We start from the raw sequence: 14,047 nt of genomic DNA, 5'->3' as shown, positions 1-14,047 counted from the left end.
AATGTTGCACAGTTAGTAAGTGGGAGAACCAAGATTCAAACCCAACTGGTCTTCCTCCAGAGGCTCTGTGCTCTTATTCTTTCTTTGTGCTGCAGCCTCCTAACCGTATTATTACTGGGGGAAATTACTGCCATTTCTGTCTTTACCACAGGCATCCAACTACTTTTCCTCTTTTACTCTCCATTTACCCAAAGGACTGAAAGTTAGTATCTATATGTACTAGCTCATATATTCACTAATAGTTAATATTTACATAATGATTGTAGAAATATTTCTTAGTTTAACAAACATCTGTGAAGTCACAGAGAAACACTGAAATTTACTAATTTAGCTTAGATCTTTGAAGACATGATCTAGAATAGCTAAGCAAAAATCACACCCAGGTGACAAATGATTTTAGTCCATTTGACATTCAATTTTTTTCTTGTCATTAACAGTTTTGAGAAACTGTTATTGAGTTTTATGTTTATGCAGTTCTCAGAACTATACTGAGAAACTGATCACAAATTTAAATTAAGTAATGGAAAGTTTCACATTTTCTCTACCTTAGAACATGTAGTAAAACTTGAATGGATCTTTAAGAGTCCCTTTCTTAAATGAATTTATCATATAAGGCAAGGTGCCGCTTTGGGAAACCACAGGTTAGCTCTTTCTGTTATTCCTGCACGGTTTAGGAGTCTTAAAGATTCAGCTACGTCTGTAATAAATTAGTGTCATCAAGAATTCATTTTTGTCTTTTCATTCGGCATTGGCAAAGTCCATTTTAACCATGGAACATCTTATCTACTTACAATGCTTATGAAGTATAAATAGAATTCCCCATGATATTTTGGTGAAGCCAAACACTTCAACTCTTCTCCTATTTTTCAGCTTTGTAGAGACTATTTTAGCTCTTTTCTGAATTTTTTTTGTACTTTACAACTTGCCCTCAAAAAAACTCATCTTATATGTGCAAAATGAGTCCATTAAGCATAATATTACAATTAATAATAATACTGTTGTCAGGCCTTGCTTTCTAATAATTTCCTTTCACACTTAAGCTTAAGTACTGAATTCTGTAGCCTTAGATAATGATTTTCATTACAGAGATCAACTTTATTATTTGCCTCTTGTCTATGTAGAACATAGACTACAGGTCTCACTAGTTCCTAATTTTGTAGAATGGGAGGTGAGAACTAGAATTGAGGAATGGATTTTGATTTCATATAATTTTGTCAGCTATTAATTAGTTGGTCTATTAGATTTTTATAATAACTATTGAACTTTTGCAACCAGTCTTATTCCTAGTACTTTATTAAGGCATCATTGATTAGCTTCTGTATCATCTCATCATATCATCTCATATGAAATGGAGTTTTTCGCCTATTGATTTTTTAAAAATAAAAATTAAGTGACACCCATACATACAGAACACTGAAACTCCGACTTGCACATGAAGGAGAATAGTTAATATTGGAATTGATGAGGCACTGGGAAAAAAACAAAAAAACAACTAAATAAATTTTTTAATTAAAAAAAAAACAAAAATTAATTGTATTTAGGAGGGCAAAATAGGCATTGTGAAATCCTAGAGCTTACTAATTATCTAAAATAAAATTGTGCATATCTATAAGAAAGACTGACAAGATGGTTTTAAATATAGATTCTAAAGCTGAAAGAAGGAAATCATCAATTTTGTAGGAAGCAAACCACAATTTTTTAAGAATTCTTGTGTGAAAACTTCAAGATGTTTTATATCTATGGAAAACCTGATTGGAACATGTTAGAGACATATCAAATAGTGGCCTTTGGAATGCCAGATAATTTGAACCCCGGAAAGATATATCCTTTTAAATTCACCATTATCATAGCTGTAATATCTGAAAATAAGTTAGTCAGTTGGATTGACACTGGATTGTTGACATCTTCCATATCCAAACGTAAGCATTTTTAGAAATATTCTAGGGCTAATTACTTTGCCCATGAAAGCAAACTTTTGATTATTGATTTTCCCAAAATTAAATTTTAAGGAGCCACGAAAATAATCAGTTATAATTAGCATCTTTATTCCTGTAATCTCCATTCCAGAGTGATTTAGACTTTTGATACCTTTGTCTCTCTCAACTTTTCCAGAGACTTTCTTTGCCTTGTGTACAGAAAAGAGGTAGCTAATGGAGAATATGCATACCTGACTTTTTTCCTCTCCTAAGAAAGGAGAATTCATCCACTGCCACTGTACCTTTTTTTCTTTTCTTTTTTGTCTTGCACAGAAGACTGACATCTTCCTGTGAAGGGCTTGTGGCAAACCTATCCAACTCGGGTCTCTTCCTCCTTGAGAACGATCTGATCCATCATCATCTGAACCAGAGATCACACTCTAAGGGTCCAGGTGAGGGCAAGTCAGTCTATACGTTAAGCCAATTTCTTTTCTGGTCAGGTAAGTTACACTCAGGCATGATCTCACTCAGCATCAGCCAGCCTTAGTTTTGTAAAGCTTCCTGGTCCCCAGAGAGAGACACAACTCATCTGTCCATTAATTCTCCAACTCACCTAAAAGATTAATGATAAACCACATCTTTACAAATTCTCTTTCCTGTGTAATACAATCACTTTTGGGATACCTACTCATTTTTAATTCCAGAAATCATAAAAGGATTATGTGTACGTAGCAAGAAAGAAAGACATAAACTGAAACAAATAGGGTTTCCTAGTTGCAGTTTTAGTGCTGATCCTTGTCTCCAGTTTGACTGAGTTTGTAAGACGTTAGACTTGTAAGACAAAGCCTGGCACCATTGTAAGCCTGGCACCGTTGTAATAGCCGTTAACTGTGTGTGTTGATGTCTTGAAACCAGAGGTAGATTCAGAATACTAGAGCTAATAACATCGACAAACATGGTCATCATGAAGGTCTTTGTTGGTTTGCCATGGATTCTTTCATTTAATATCAGAATGATTAAGGGCAGAGACAAGAATTTCCCTGTTCTGTATGCTTCCATATGCTAGCTATAAGAAGAAATTTATAATTTGCTCCTCAGGAAAGTGATCTTAGCTAATTGAAGTTTGGCTTTGCACCTTGATGCTGTCTTTTAAGTTGTGAGGTGAATTAGCTTTGTGACTGTGAGGCTATTTTTAAGAGAATTTATTTTTCAGAAATTTTTTTCTTGTAGAGGAAAAAAAAATCTGCCTTGCATTCTGATACTGATAGTCTATCCTTAAAAATGCTCTTGTACATTATATGTAATTTGCTTTATAGGTGACCGTTATATACAGTAATAAATTGGTTGTCAATCTTATAAAATATTAATTTATTTCATCATGATAATAACATTGTATGCTTTTAATTATGAGGAAAACAAAAGTAGTTCTACCCTGATACACCTTGTCTCTTTTGCCGATATGTAGATAGGAATAAATTGGACTTATATTTCCCTCTATTAGCTAATTCTCCAAATGACTTCTAAGTTATGAACTGAAGTTAATACACTAAAATGAGTTTGCTGTAGTAGTAAAGAGTGACTCCTGCTCACTGGGAAGAAGAGATTGTCTTCCTCTGTGAAATTTTGCCAGCCGTGAAGCTAGATAGTTGTTTTACCCTTTATTATTGGCTTTTTGAGATGCATTGTTTTGTGTTTAAGAAGTTCTCTTTTTTTATTTATTGTTTGTTTAGTTTTGAGAGCATGAGAGAGAGCACGCATGAGTGGGGGAGGGGCAGGGAGAGAGAGAGGGAGACAAAGAATCCGAAGCAGGCTTCAGGCTCTGAGCTGTCAGCACAGAGCCCAATGCGGGGCTTGAACTCATGAACCGTGAGATCATGACCTGAGCCCAAGTCAGACGCTTAACTGACTGAGCCACCTAGGTGCCTCTGTTTTGTGTTTACTATTCAAAAATGTCAGGACAAGTTATGAGTAAGAAAAAAATTTTGGCTAAAAAAACAACAAGCGTTCATTATTCAGAACTGCCTAATAATTTACCATTGGGACCTAAATAAAATAGTTATTTACTTGATTCTGTATCAGTGCAATTAAGGCAGTATGGACTTAGATACAATTTGTTGGATACAAATCCCATTTTTATGCTCTTATGTTTGGCATAATATGTGGAAAAGAACAGAAAATATTCATTGGGTATTAAAAATACTTCATGATTTCTCAAACAGGAGAGATATTTACTTAACTCTGCTTCTGATTCTAATAGAAAGTTATTTCCCACTAGATTATAACTATTTTAATATAATTAGATTCCTATATGTATATTATATTAGTATGTGAAGATATTCTAACCCAATCATATAAATACATAAAGTAACAAATATTTAGAAATATGAATTACATTACTTAACCAGGAACATTGTATACATTAAAATGTTAAATATTAGAATCTTCATTGTGATGAATTCAGTGGCCATGTTTCAAAGGCTTAGGAAGCTTTTTTCACACTGTTCTTGGACTAGGCTAATCAGCACCATTATTGAAGAATTGTAATTTGGAAGAAATTAGCAAACTCTGAATGAAATTTGAGTATTGTATTGGCTGGCTTTGGAAATACTTGTATATCTAAAGAGTGTACATTTTAAAATGACCTTTTATTCTTCTGATACTTGTACTTTTGTAACCAGTAGTATTTTTGTATAGAAGTATGTGTGGACTTTAGACACTTACATATTTACATCAGTGAAGTCATTGCAACATCAATTTCAATAAATGCGTGAACTATAACACAGAGACTTAAAACATCAGTTTTTAGTCCTTACAACATCATAATGGGATCAGCTCTTAATATCTGCACAGAGATTTCTAGGCTTTAAATATCTAAATTTAGATTGCCTGTGATAACATTTCCATTCTATAGCAGTTAGCGCATTTCAGAGATGCCTAGTATGTGTAGTAAGGGACATGCTAGCTCATTTGTGACTTTGGGACTCTTCCGTGCATTGATAGTGTTAATCTGCCCTTTCTAAGACAGAGGCAATGCTGCTGACCCACCATAAGCTTTGAGTTATGTTTTAAGTAAAATATATTAGATTTGGAATAAAGCACAGTGTAGGTCTAGGCGTTATAGAGGTTATGTGCTGAAATTGGGCTTCCTTTCCATATTCTCCCTTCCCAGTTAGGATTTGGCTGCATTACACTAATAAGCTTCAATCTTAAAATCACGCTTTGTGTCTCTTCATGCCATTTTCTGTGTCCTCTGTAGGGCAAAACCCCAGAGCAACCAGTGAATGTCATTCTTCTAAGAAGCTCTTTTTAATGCATCCAAGATGCCAGAAACAATCCTTGCATACCTCCTGAATAGTGGCAGCAAGCAATTGTATAGGAATACTCTACCTAGCTTTCTTTTTGGTGATCCTTTGCCATTAACTCATAGAAATGTGTACCATACCTTCAAGTAATTGCTTAGATTGCCCGATGTCTACTAATGTCTCAAGTTAATAACCATAGAATGTTTCAGAAAGGTGGCGCCTGCTTCATCAAATGTATCTGTGGTTGCTAAAATCTTATTTGGCTTGAAACAACTAAATTTAGTAGACTCTAAAATTGTATATTTTTAGAATATGATACTTCAAACAAACAAACAATGATTTACTTTCAGTTCTGAAAATATTCAGAAGGATTTGTTATCTCTTGCAGACCTTTCTGCAAACTACTAATGGGATGAACACAATATATCACTTTTATAATAGTGAGCTATTAAAGGCAAGCATAAAGCAGTCTGAAGCCCATAAGTGCTGCCAACAGCTCCTGCTTTAATGAATTCCCTTTTAGATGTCCATTAAATGCTCGTGGCAAATGTACTCATAATGGAAATGGCAAATCTAAATGGGTAGATATGAATAATCCATGGAGTTTAAATTCTGTTTATGATCATCTTCACATTTAGTTTTCAAGACAACGCAGTTTAGTTTTCATTACAGTTTGGAATAAAGAGGACAGGGAGTAATTGATTGCTTCAAGCAGATTAAAATCAATGGTTTTCTTTTCAAAGAACCAGTTCAGTGCAGTAATTCCAACTTTAAACATTGATTTAGGGTACTCAACACAAAATGTTTTGTGCTGTGTGAACTTTTATATAGAAAGACTGGTATTAATTTTATTTCCCTATATATCTATATAGTGAAATATAGAGGTTGTTAGTAGCATGTGCATGACTTAATAGTGATCTATATTAAGTCATTTTGATATTATTGCAGTCATATAATGAATCAATGAGATTCCCGTCATCACTGTAATACTGTTTGTAACCCATTAGCACAGAGAAATTACAGCCCATCATACATCATTACTGTGATTGAGGCTTTATTACCATATTCTCAAATTGCTTGCTTGCTATAAAACTAAATAGACACAAGACAACTATAGGTGGAGTATAGACTATGCATTATTGTGCTACAGTAATGAGGGATTATTGTACCATAATGGGGTGAAACTTATGAGGAAAATAAACTTAGCAGTAATAGAAAACTGGAGACTCTTTCTACATTTGTTTTTATTACTTTAAAGGTCAAATATATTTGTTATGCTCGGGTTATTGTTTATGCATTGCATGAATCACAGCCTCTTGATATTTTGTAAAGATTTTCCCCCCAAATACATCTCTTCAAAGTCTGTAGTTTAATGCATGGGGCTGGCCTTGGAATCTGCATTTTGCCACTAGAGAAAGTAGACATTTTACTGCTGCTAAGCCTTACATTTTTGTGGGTAGGTAATACCCTTTAAACTTTAGGCTATTTTTCAGTACTCTGTATAGTATATTAACAGTGTGAATAGGTCAGTAGTCTTCTGGCTCTTCAGTCGAAATAATAAATGTATGAATGCAACAATATTCTAAGCAATGAAGAGAGGTAAAATATGGAACAGTTGCCTGGGGCCTGATTGTAAAAGACTTTTGATGTCTCAAAGAGGGAAATGGAAGAAATATATTGCCTCTATATTAAAGAAAAAAAAATCCCATGACACTAAAACTTGTTAGTTAAATTGTGCGTATGTTCATTCTATCCCTGTTGAGTCTTGTTTATGAGTTATAACATTGAGAGCATTATTTAGAACAGCAAAAAGCCCAGTGCACTGACTTGTGAGCTAAGATCATCGTCTGGATCTGAAGTTCTCCTTAATGCAGAGTGACTTTCTAATCTCAGCCTCATTGTGATTTGGCACCATGACAATTTAAATAGTAAATAACAATATAAAATTAAAAAACAGGGGCACCTGGGTGGCTCAGTCAGTTGAGCATCCAACTTCTGCTCAGGTCATGATCTCGCAGTCTGTGAGTTTGAGACCCGCGTCGGGCCCTGTGCTGACAGCTCAGAGTCTGGAGCCTGCTTTGAATTCGGTGTCTCCCTCTCTCTCTGCCCCTCCCCCACTCATGCTCTGTCTGTCTGTCTGTCTCTCTCTCTCTCTCTCTCTCTGTCAAAAATAAATAAACATTAAAAAAAATTAAAAAAACACAGAAGCTGGCATTAAATATATTTATGATTATAAAGCACTTCACATATAAATTCTTAGCTGAAGCAGCTAATAACTAGTAATAACCAACTGCAAAGTTAGAAATGGCAGCATATTCTCCAAAAGCGGTAACTTTATTCTCAGTCTATAATATTCTTACAACTCACATAGGCATTACTCTTAGGCTTATCATGATATAATTACCACCCCCTTTGTAAATTGTGGGGTTTTTTTTAATGTTTATTTATTTTTGAGAGAGAGAGTGAGTGCGTACGCGTGCGCACAAGCAGGGGAGGGGCAGAGAGAGAGGGAGACATAGAATCAGAAGGAGGCTCCAGGCTCTGAGCTGTTAGCACAGAGCCCGACGCAGGGCTCGAACCTGCAAACCCCTTGAGATCATGACCTGAGCTGAAGTTGAAACCTTAACCAACTGAGTCACCCAGGTGCCTTGTAAATTGTGTTTTTTTTTTTTTAATTTATAACACGTATGATGGTTGCAGTGGTATGAAACCTGAACACTTGTCAAAGTATGTTGACAACATAGAGAGGTGCTGCATAAAAGGAGAGTTCATAGTTGACCAAGGGGACATAGACCTAAACTAGTCCTCAGCCACCTCCCAACTAGTATCTTCTCAAAAATGTAAGAAACTGTAAAACCTCCTACCTAACCATCTGTATTCCATAATTGCCAGAGTACACAGCCATTTTTAGCCATATGAATATTTTTGTGACTTTCTCTTAATTCATTTCATCACTTCTTGGGAGCACTTTCTATGCTAAAAACAAGCAAAGGGAACAATGTAGAAGCAAAATGCCAGGAATAATAGAGCTACGTTTAGAGACTTTATAAAGATATTATTTTGAATGTTTAAAATCATTTGTGAGTCATATTACACTTAATATAATTTCAAGTAGGATTTGAAGCTGTATTAAACTTGTTACCTGCCTCAAAATCTTTTGGGGAACAGGAGAGAAAAAGAATAAAATAAATTGTTGTTGTTTTTAATAGTCTAGTTGGAGAAATAGTATAAATAAAAATAATAACAAAAAAAGAAGCAGTAAGTGCTAAGAAGAAAATAAAATAGGATATTGGGGATAGGGAGTACTGGGTGGGATTGTTTCTTTTTAAGGTTTATTTTATATTTGAGAGAGACAGAGTGAGTGTGGGAGGGGCAGAGAGAAAGGGAGGCACAGATTCTGAAGCAGGCACCAGGCTCTGAGCTGTCAGCACAGAGTCTGACGTGGGCCTCAAACCCATGAACTGTGAGATCATGACCTGAGCTGAGGTCGACGCTCAACTAAGCCACCCAGGTGCCCCTGGGTGGGATTGTTTTATATAAGATATTTATAGGAGACCTTTCTAATGAGATGACATTTTAGCAAAAATCTGAATAAAGTCCATAACAAGCCATGATGGTGTCTGTGGTTTAAAAAAAAAACACCCAGAAACTGAATACAAAGTTCTGACACAGGAGCTTGTTCGGTGCATTTGCGAAACAGCAAGGGTACTGTAGCCCAGCAAAGTAAATAAGAGGGAGGAAAGGAAATTTAAAATAATGACTTAATAATTTTTAAAATTTATAATGAGTTCAATACCGTTAAATATTTTTTTTATTTGGTGAGTTTTTTGCTAGGAGAGAGGCCATTCAAACTCAGATGATCCGATGGCTTTCTTTATTTACCAGAAATGACCTAATTTTTAACTATGTAAGTATACTTTTAATATATTCACTCACTGTGGATATCTTTTTGTGGGACTCCAGATTCTTATTTTTGATAAATTATGGCAGAAAGTCCCAGAGTGTAAGCCATGGACTTTCCTGTATATTTTTAGAACTTTCTAATTGGAAAATGTTTGTACTTTAACTGCTGATGTAGATAGGTTTTCAGTCTATTTCTAGTACTCAGTGAAAACAAACATTTTTTCCTTTGATGGCCCCTACAAAAGCAGGCTATAGGTCCATGAAAGCTTGAGAAGTCTGCTATTCTATTGATTTGAGTTACAAATGCAAATAAATGAGACCTAGAGTTTGGGGGAATCTCTCATTCTGTCAAAGAGGTCCTTGAATTGAAAAAAGTTTTCAGAACTAGTTGCCTTCTCCTAAGGCAGAAGGGAGGAACAGAGGAACCAAACATGGGAAAACTGAGGTATAAAAAAGACCTGAAGAGATGTCTGTGGTACCAAGAGAGAGAAGCAGCTAAAAATGTTTAGAAGTTCAGTTTTGACAGAGAAGAGGAAGCTGCTGAAAAGGGAGTTCTTCTTAGTTGCATCGTACATTAGTTATGTGTTGCTATGTAACAAATTACTCTCAAATTTAGGAACAAACGTATTTTATTTCACATGGTTCCTCAGGGACAGGAATTTGAGAGCAGCTTAGCTGAATGGTTGTGGCTTAGGATCTTCATGAAGTTGAGCCAGGATGTTCAGCTGGGGCCACGGTTTCTGCAAACTTGCCTGGGGTTGGAGGATCAGCTTGCAGAATGACTTGCTCATTTGACTGTTGGTTGGAGGCCTTATCAATTCCTTGCTGGTTATTGACGGTAGGCCTTACTTCCTTGCCACAGGAGGCTCTCCAGAGGGCTGCTTGATTGTCTTTATGACATGGCAGCTAACTTCCCCAAAGTGAGTGATCTAAGAAGAGAGAGCAGGGAGGAAGCCACTATACTTTTTATGACCTCCTCTTGGAAGTGACACACTGTCATTTCTGCTATATTCTGTTGGTTGGAAGTGAGTCACGAAGTTCAGCCCACACTCAAGGGAGTGGAATTAAACTCCACCTCTTGAAAAGAGAGATATCAAAGAATGTATGGACACATTTTATTTTTTTTAATTTTTTTTTCAACATTTATTTATTTTTGGGACAGAGAGAGACAGAGCATGAACGGGGGAGGGGCAGAGAGAGAGGGAGACACAGAATCGGAAACAGGCTCCAGGCTCCGAGCCATCAGCCCAGAGCCTGACGTGGGGCTCGAACTCATGGACCGTGAGATCGTGACCTGAGCTGAAGTCGGACGCTTAACTGACTGAGCCACCCAGGCGCCCCAGTATGGACACATTTTAAAACCCTCACACTTACCCATACCAACATCAGCCCGACTGGTCTATATAGAGGCTGTAACCTAGTACTCTAGAACCAGTATTCTAGAATTAAGAGGAAATGTAGACAGTCCTCCTTAAATCTTCTTAGTTCTCCTTCCCCCAATCCTGTATGTGAGTTTTCTTAGATTTTTATTTTCCCAGCCTTGTCACTATTGAGCAGTAGAATCTCATGGGGTCTGACTGAAAGGAACCTTAGGCCTAAGTAGGAGACTTTGCAGTCCACCTATAGTCTAGCCTGCTTTATTATGACTCTAATGCAGATTTATGCCCAAAGCTCTTTAAAGGGTGATAATGTCTGGCTATGTACTTTGCATTTTCTCCCGTGAAATTTGCAATCACAGTGCTGATCAGAGTTTTGAGGTTCAGGAGTCCATCTCACAGGGACCATACCCATTTAACAAATAATAACTTTTATGAATCCAGCAGCGTAAAAGCACCATCTAACTGTTGGCTTAATGGATGGATAGAAGGATGGCAAGATATGGCATAATGCAAAATACAGCAGATTTAATTATAAAATCTGGATGATGGATATATGGCTGTTCATTGTGCAGTTCTTTCAACTTTTCTGTATGTTGAAAAGTCTCAAAATGTTGGGGGAATAAAACTTTTATTCTTAACGATACTAATTCTGTCTATTGCTCTTCAAATGAGTACCTACCTATAGTGTCAAAGAATTGATAGCTTTTCCTCTCCAACCTGAAAAACATATACAAGTTATTGCTAATAACTGCCATCGTGGGGCACCTGGGTGGCGCAGTTGGTTAAGCATCCGACTTCAGCCAGGTCACGATCTCGCGGTCCGTGAGTTCGAGCCCCGCGTCAGGCTCTGGGCTGACGGCTCGGAGCCTGGAGCCTGTTTCCAATTCTGTGTCTCCCTCTCTCTCTGCCCCTCCCCCGTTCATGCTCTGTCTCTCTCTGTCCCCAAAAAAATAAATAAACGTTGAAAAAAAAATTAAAGAAAAAAATAACTGCCATTGTAATGGGCACCTGGGTGGCTCAGTTGGTTAAGTGTCTGACTTCAGCTCAGGTCATGACCTCACTGTTCATGGGTTTGAGCCCTGCGTCAGGCTCTGTGCTGACAGCTCAGAGCCTGGAACCTGCTTCGGATTCTCTCTGCTCCTCCCCCATTCATGCTCTGTCTTTCTCTCTCTCTCAAAAATAAATAAAATTAAAAAAAATTTTTTTAATAAAAAAAAAATAACTGGCATCTTAGCAAGCCTAGTAACATCTGGCTCTTTCTGTCTATATAATGTGCTTCCTGTGATAGGGAAGCAGTGATTACAATTCTGGCATCCTCCTGTATATCAAAGGGCCTGGAACATAGCATATCACAAAACATATTTGAACAGAATATCCATTATATAATAGCAGCTGCCAGTTACTTAGTGCTACTATTGTCCCTGGCACTGTGCTAAATCCATATAAAAATCCAGAATTGTAGGTAAGTACAGATAGGGAAACGATGCTTCAGTACTTTTGCTTTTTAGTGTGGTCCTTGTAAAAAGTCTCTTTAGTATCGAAAATCACTATAAGTAATTTTGTATTCTAGTATGTGATTAGTATCCTTTAGCATAGTCTATGCAAAATGTCTGCATATTTGCAGTGGCCTATCATAGCATCTTATAGTTTCTTGTACCTCCCATGGCTCATGTGTAGTTGAACCGATTGTGTAGTTGAAAGAGCCATGTCACTTGGAGTCAGAAAGCTGTTTTAGGTCCTAGCCACAGCTTTAAAAAAATTTTGTTTTAATGTTTATTTATTTTTGAGGGAGAAAGAGCGTAAGCGGGGGAGGGGCAGAGAGAGCGAGAGGGGAGACCATCCAAAGCAGGCTCCAGGCTCTGAGCTGTCAGCACAGAGCCCAATGCAGGGCTGGAACGCACGGACCGTACCGCGAGATCATGACCCAAGATGAAGTCGGCCATTTAACCAACTGAGCCACCCAGGTGCCCTTAGGTCCTAGCCACATCTTTTAAAAGCTTTGTGACCACACAGGAAATGTGAGTGAAGGAATTCTTTGTAACAATTTTTTCCAGTTACTCTTTAACTCTAAAGTAATTTTAGATAAAGCAGAAAATAATTAGCTTTGTCACATCTCTGAGCATTAGTATACTGTTTTTGAAAGTAAGGAGATCTATACCTAGTAATAATACCAAAAGAACATTGAAAGCCTGAAATGAGACTTACACATATCTCATATAACTTTCAGCCCTATTATAAATACTTAATAATGTTCATGCAGAGTTAACTGCACAATCTATGTTCATTGAGGATGGCAATATGATCTTGTAAGAAGATCCTTAATTTGGGGACCTGGCTAACTAGATTCATATCTTGATTCTCCCACTGGATGGCATCAATTCCTTGACTACATTTTGTCTTGCCTCAGGTTTTCTTACAATGGTATGAAATAATGGTAAATATTCAATATCTGAAGGTATTTGAGCTATCCCCTACAAAGCTACTATAAAAATTCGGAGTTTTAGTATGTAGTATTTATTTAGTAAGCAGTGAGCCATTTCAGTAATTGGTATCACCCATTTGCTTCATTTATATAGTACAGTTCCATAGGTTTTTTTGGACCATCACTGGGCACAGAGCAACATAACTCCCAAAGCAAATAAAGAAGACTAACTTCCACCACCCTCTTCATAATCTAACTTGTGACAAAATACGAAAATCTGTTCGTATTTGTTGAAGGAAGTCCTGGATATGCCAATTGAAATAATTTTTTTGAAATACATCATTATAGGCAGATGCTATACTTCAGTGTTATTGTTTTCAGTGTTAATGAAATATTTGTGGTGAAGGAGATGATTAATTAATGCTGATGAGTTGTTTGGATCAAGGAGGAGCTCTCCCTTTGCTAATATCTTGAGGATGATCAGGAACATCATAAATGATTTTATTTACTACAGTAGCACTCACATTGGAATCATCTTTGGATTAGAAGATTCAAACTACTGTCCTTTTTGCATTGCTTTTCTTAATTATAACTCTAAATCAAAAACAGGTAAAATTACAGAGAGCTAAATGTTTTCTAAGAACCATTTAATGATTGTCATAACCCACTCTAGAGGGGGACATCAGATTTTTGTCAGGGAAACCAAAATCACAGAAAGGCCCCTGCTCTGAAATTTGTGCTTTGTATGAAGGGAGTGTATATTTACAGATGTTTGGGAAAACGGTAGCAAAAAGTCCTTTCTGCAGTATTTCAAGAGGATATGGTAATTTGTTTAAAATAAATTAATAATAAGAATGTACTTAATGGGCACAAAAGTAGATGAATATGGGACTTCAGAAGAAGAGATATAGCTGATGTTACATATTGACCATGGATTGCTTTCCTGTACTTAAACAGTTTGTACCATGCAAATATCGACCCTCTATCAAACAACTGACTACAGTATCTTCATGCAGATGTTCCTGTAATTACTTTGTAAAGAGTAAACCTTTTCAAGGCAAATATGTTAAAATGAAGTATTCTTCTTTACATAAAAACCCTAAAATCACCTTTTTCTTACTTAAA

The 14,047-nt window shown here is 36.6% G+C and overlaps 1 protein-coding gene across 6 annotated transcripts in view; it reads left to right on the top strand.

Annotated features, from left to right (window-relative positions):
• Nucleotides 1–14,047, top strand: part of RANBP17 (RAN binding protein 17) — a 339,120-nt gene that overhangs the window by 131,905 nt on the left and 193,168 nt on the right. The gene's annotated exons all lie outside the window — the stretch shown is intronic.

The sequence above is a fragment of the Prionailurus viverrinus genome, chromosome A1 (genome assembly GCF_022837055.1).
Source record: "Prionailurus viverrinus isolate Anna chromosome A1, UM_Priviv_1.0, whole genome shotgun sequence".
NCBI classification, from domain to species: domain Eukaryota; kingdom Metazoa; phylum Chordata; class Mammalia; order Carnivora; family Felidae; genus Prionailurus; species Prionailurus viverrinus.
This window is presented reverse-complemented; position numbering and strand designations above follow the sequence as displayed.